Here is a 6233-nt window from a genome sequence, read left to right as displayed (position 1 = left end):
AGTTTTCCTCACTCCTAACACCCAAATAACACCTGTAGTTCAGAAGCCTTATCAGTTCATCTCTCTTCACTCTCTCCGTGACTCCTAGCTAGAGCAATGTCTAGAACCTAGTACACGCAAAAATCTTTTATTTTTTTAAATTTTTTTTTGCAAAAATCTTTTCTAATAGAAAAATACTTTATATAAGCTGAGCAACAGGCTATCCATAAAATAATTTTTAGGGTAAAATCGGATATGGTGTTTCATTTTCATTGGCAGGTAATTTGGTTGTAATTTCACTGATACAAAAATCTATCATGAAATATAAACTATATTAAAGAATGAGACTAAGAATATACATGTGAAGAAACAAGAGTGCGGCGTGAACATGGAGAAGCAAAAGAAAGCAAGAAAGTATGCGACCATGAAGCGAATGCTTAGTCTCCAAGATCAGAGGCTTAAAGAGAAGGATAGATTAAAACCTAAAAAGAAAGAAAAGAAAGATTCCAGTGCACTCAAGGAAAGAGAAGTCCCCCAACATCCTTCCTGCTTATTCTTCCAATATAACACACAGCTGGGCCCACCTTACCACATCCTGGTTGATACCAACTTTATCAACTTTTCCATTAAAGCCAAACTTGACTTAGTACAGTCAATGATGGACTGTCTGTATGCCAAGTGTATCCCTTGTATAACTGACTGTGTAATGGCTGAAATTGAGAAACTGGGGCAAAAGTATCGAGTGGCTCTAAGGATTGCCAAGGATCTGAGATTTGAAGGATTGCCATGCACACACACACAGAGGAATCCTATGCAGATGACTGCTTAGTACAGAGAGTAACTCAGCACAAGTGTTACATTGTGGCCACAGTTGACCGGGACCTTAAACGAAGGATCCGGAAGATCCCTGGAGTTCCCATCATGTACATTTCTAACCATAGGTACAACATTGAGCGGATGCCAGATGATTATGGAGCCCCTCGGTTCTAATTCTTAAAAGATAGTTTTTCTGTCTTCTTATACCAACTTTTTCTGTTGCCAGTTCATATTAACAATATGCTATAGTATGAATTATTCTTCTTACCCATTTGCTCTGTTATGAGCTGAGTATGGTTAAATATATTCATTTTTTGATGTTTTGAAAAAAAAAAAAAGAATATACATGTGGTTAGATTCAAATAGAAATACCAAAGGAGGGATGCCTGGCTGGCTCAGTCGGTGGAATGTGTGACTCTTCATCTCAGGATTGTGAGTTCAAGCCCCAGGTTTTTTTTTTTTTTTTTTTTTTTTTTTTTTTTTTTTTTTTTTAAATCTACGATAGTCACACACACACACAGAGAGAGAGAGAGAGGCAGAGACACAGGCAGAGGGAGAAGCAGGCTCCATGCACCGGGAGCCCGACGTGGGATTCGATCCCGGGTCTCCAGGATCGCGCCCTGGGCCAAAGGCAGGCGCCAAACCGCTGCGCCACCCAGGGATCCCCAAGCCCCAGGTTGGATGTAGAAATTACTTAAAAAGAAAATCTTAAAACAAAACAAAACAAAACAAAAAACTCAAAAGAAACTGATGCACTAATTTGTGTAAACGTGCAGTTTGTTACATACACATATACAAATATATAAAATACATATGAATATGTATGTGCATGAAGGTGTATATATTGCTAATTACATGAAAATGAAATTTAATTTTTTTTCTTCATAATGCACATGTATGTTTCATGCACAATGCTTCATATATCTAGAAAATATTTGTAGCTACGTAAGTTATCTGCAACCGACCAAATCTAGAAGGAAAGAAAAATCTCTTATGAGGATTTAAAATAGACATTATGAGGGCTATACACTAAAATCATGCACTTCACTGAAGGAAGAGTTTTATATTCAGAGTCTTCAGGTGAATCCTGCTCGACCTGCTTTTAGAAATAACTCTAAAACATATGGCCACTTATTTTCTCTTTCCATGGAAGATTAGAGTGGAGGTGATTACACTCTTAACAGCAAGAAGGGAAAGGAACTATGGCAGGTGAAATAGAACCTAAATGTGAGAGAAAGAAACACAGAGGCAGAGACAGAGGAGGGGAAAGAGAACTGAGGAATAAAAAGAAGGAAGAAAAGAGAAAAAGAAGGTGGAAAGGAAGGAAGGGAGGAAGGAAAGAGGAAGGAAGGAAGGAATAAAGAAACATCTAAGGAATTAACAGAGTAAGAACTTAAATGAAATGAGTAAAGCAGTTTGGGCCACGTAGACAGCGGCCAGTAATGCTGCTCAGGGGAGGACAAACTTGCTCTTGACCTCCTCGGTTCAGTACCTGGGGGCCTGTGAACAACACTGACAACAGACAAAATAACAGGAGTAAAGGCATCCACGTTTATAAATTTTTAATTCTACATGTAAAGGGACCTCACGACAAGAACTGAATGCCCAGAGACGTGGTGAGATTTGAGAGCAGATAGAGCATTTTAAAAAGGGAACAGAAGGGGGAGGGAGAAAGGCCATTGAAGGGAGAGTAAATGAATTTTAGGAAAGACAAGTGAGTCCTTAGGAGAACAGATGGAAGATATGATGGGTTGTGCCCATGTCTGTCTGAGTGTAGTGCCTACTTTTCTGCGGCCCTGTGATGAGTCAGTCTTCCCTGGGGGATGAGACTTTTGGGGAGAGGATTTATGACAATTGAGGTTTTCTAGGGGGAGGATCTATCTTTAGGTGGATAAGGGGACTTCAGAGAAAGCTCTTCCTGGACTGTGGATTCACAGCTATCTTCAGCCCAGAATAGTCCTTACGTCACAGTGGCACATTTTGGAGCCCTTCACGTGGCAGCTCAATGATTCCTGTGAACATCACCATTTGGTGTAGTATATATAATAAAGTGCATGATGAGCTTATGTCAAGGAGTCAAGAAAGACCTTTTATTAACGTGTTTTGCTCAGGAAGGTGAGGTATATTGTTATAAATAAAAAAAGTAAATTTTGAACCCAAAAGTGGTTAGATGTTTTGGTGCTTAAATATCTAGGATGAAATCGCTATAACACTTGCACACTGACGCAGTGGTTAGCAAATGTGCACGTGTGTACTCACCTAATATGGTACTTATTACTTATTTGTATATGAGTGAAAGTTGAGTATTTAGTATAGTTGCAGACCTATCATGATAGGCTTTCTATGACCCATAAAAGCTCTCGAACATTACATACTTAACTATAGATCCATCTACAATAGAAGAAAAAAAAAAGACCATATATAATTAATAAGAGTAGACAAGTCCATAAATCCAATCATTCCCTGGGTAACTGAATAAAGGAAGCTAATCACGGCTACCAATCTACTGAAACCTTTCCATAAGTGACAGGTCAAACTCGCAATCCATCAATCTTTCTTGGAGGTGAAATGGAAACCAAAGCCAGATGAAATGGCTTGTTTTCTTGTTTACAAGGGTTTTCCAGACTTCAGAGCTTATTAAAAATCAGCAGCATCTTTGAGAACAAGCAGATGTTTACCTCTTCTACTAGAAATCGACTGCTTTTCTTATTTTTTCACCCATCTTTCCTTTGCCCTTTAACTAAACGATGGCCTGAAATATTAGCGCAGACCCAGAGATTATAAAATCATGCAGAGTAGAAAGTAAGAATGAAAAAATGGAGTTCAGGATTAAATATTGATAGAATTCTAATAGGTGTATTATTTAGAATAGACTTGCTGTACACGACGCACTCAGCCTTACGCACATCTGAGTTGGCTTTACATCCGTCCACAATGTTGTGTGTGTTTAACTCCTAAGAGTGTCATCCACCATGGTTTTCAGGATGTTTCATATTTCTTTTTCAGGAAAAGAAAATCCTTCATAGTTTTCATTCTCAACAAATTCCTTTACTAAATTCCAGGAAGATATGCCTCTTTATTTGAAGCTGGACACTCACCTTGGAAGACTGTTATGTTCACTCCTTCACCAAGAGGAAGACCGTTATGTTCACTCCTTCACCAAGAGTTGTCCTATAGCACTTTTTGAATCAAAGCAATAATTATTTGGGAAAGAGCCAGGGAAAATTCTATCTTCGCAATCTCGAAAGACATTGTAGCTAGTAATTGTTCTTTCATCACCTGGAATTGAGCTGTTATATTCAGCCGGTAAACCTTTCTGAGCAGGTCCCTGAGTTAATTTCTTTGTTATGCCCTGGAGTTGTAGCAAGGAACCAGAGGATAACATCCTAGCCCCGGCAGAGCGTTCAGTACTAAGGGGATTGGCAAAATTAAATGTTCCACGAGTCACCAGCTAATCATGTGCAGCTCCAGTAAGGTTTCTGATAAAGAAGAGAAAGTTACAAGATTATACAAGAAATTCCTGGATTCAGGAGACTCTTACAGTAGAAAGTGAAATTTAAAGTGAGATGTGAATTAGCTGGGGAGAATGTTCAGAGCTGCTAGGGTGAGAGGAAGCTTGAGAGGATGGAAGAATGATATTAAGATTGGTAAGATTGGGGGGGGGTGCTTGAGTGGCTCAGTTGGGTAAGCCCTCCGATTCTTGATTTCTGGGTCATGATCTCAGGGTCATAAGATTGAGCCCCAAGAAGCACTCAGTGGAGAGTTGGCTTGAGATTCTCTCCTTCTCCCTTCTGCCCTTCCCATCTCTGTCTCTGTCTCTGTCTCTCTCAAATAGATAAATGAGTAAATAAATAGATTTTAAAAATCCTTGAAAAAGAGAGAGATTGGTGTGACTGGATCCCAGGGAGTGAAGTGATGGTAGGGCTGCAGCACGAGAAGTGGCGGATATTTTTGCATTTAGAAGGAAAGCAATTGGAAGCCACAGAAACTTGGAGCAGAGTCAGTGGCATTGAGAGTGGATTGGAGGCAACAGTGGAGACAGGGAGACAAGTTAGGAGGCCATCCGAATCAACTGTTAATGAGAGGATGGAATCTGGCCTTGCGTGATAGCATAGGTACATGAATGCATCCAAGAAAAGATTACAAGTACAATTGCTAGCATATGATTATTGACTAGATATTGTGGTGAGAAAGTGAAAAAAAAATAGCATCAAGGATGATTCCCAGGTTTCTAGCTTGAGCAAATGAACAGATGATAGTGATGTTAAAAACAACTTAAAAAAAAAAACAAAAAAACGTGAGAGCATAAATAATTAAATTGCCAGATCAGACTCGGGAGAATTAAAAGATCTTACTCAGTATTTATCCCAATTTCAAAGATACAACTAATTGAGAGGCACATGTACAGCAGAGAATATATGGCATCTCACCACTGCTCATTCTTCATCTCTTGCAAATTAAGACATCAGTTAAGACATCTCTAATGTTTATTTAATGTGTGTGTGTGTGTGTGTGTATCTCACACTAAAAGGAAAACATTTTGGTCATTGAATATACTCATTCTCATTCAGACATTTAAATAGTCATCCATGTTCCAGATTCCACGGCTTACTTTTTCTTTGTTTTTGTTAGCTATAGCAACTTTAAGTGAACCAGACGTAGCCTGCTAAAAACATCTTGTAGATGTGGCCCCTTCTGATGGTACCTACCATTTGTGTCTTTGCCAAGAGGTCTGCCTCTTGGTTATTTTTCTTCCTGAGCATTTCCCATACATGAAGGCAGTCAATTGCAGACCTGCTAATTCTTTCTTACCTACTGTGCATAAAAAAACTTTAGCAAATATGTTACTGCTTTGCCAGAGAATATACTGTCTCTGGAAATAAAATGAAGACCCCCCCTTTTTTTTTCTACTTTGCTACAGCACTGACAAGTTTTCTCATAAGCTTTCAGATGCACTGTCATTGATAATTTTAACAACCGTCTGCAAAATGTACTATTATCATTTTACAAAAGAGCACTGACACCCAGAAAGGTTAAGTAATCTAAAATAAGTAAACTGTAGAGATAGTTCTTAAGTCCATTTCTGACTCCTGGTTCAGTATTGTTTTCTCTGTATCACACTGCCTTCGTGCTCGTTTGTAAATTGTAAATTTAAACACTAGCTAAAGAAATGTAAATGTAACATTACTTTTTGAAGGTTGATTAAGATATATTTGAAAGAAAAAAATCCTCAAGTGCCTAGTTTTATTTTAACTGTCATTTTAAGAATCAAGAACCTGCGATTTATGTGTGCACCGAATGGCTGATTCACAATTATTTTCAACTTGCATGAAAACAGAGACTACTTTAAAGTGCATTCTGTAGATTACTGGAAAAGATGAGAAAATATGAAATTGAATCTCACATGCTAAGGACTATATTATAATGGGAGTTTTTTT

At 38.3% G+C, this 6233-nt stretch overlaps 1 pseudogene; it reads left to right on the top strand.

The window, feature by feature from the left end:
- The first annotated feature begins 353 nt into the window (after positions 1–353).
- Positions 354–1066, top strand: LOC100687050 (annotated as a pseudogene).
- The last annotated feature ends 5167 nt before the right edge of the window (positions 1067–6233 follow it).

This window comes from Canis lupus, chromosome 21 (genome assembly GCF_011100685.1).
Source record: "Canis lupus familiaris isolate Mischka breed German Shepherd chromosome 21, alternate assembly UU_Cfam_GSD_1.0, whole genome shotgun sequence".
Lineage (NCBI taxonomy): Eukaryota > Metazoa > Chordata > Mammalia > Carnivora > Canidae > Canis > Canis lupus.
The sequence above is the reverse complement of the archived record's forward strand: the minus strand, read 5'-3'. Positions and strand labels throughout refer to the sequence as shown.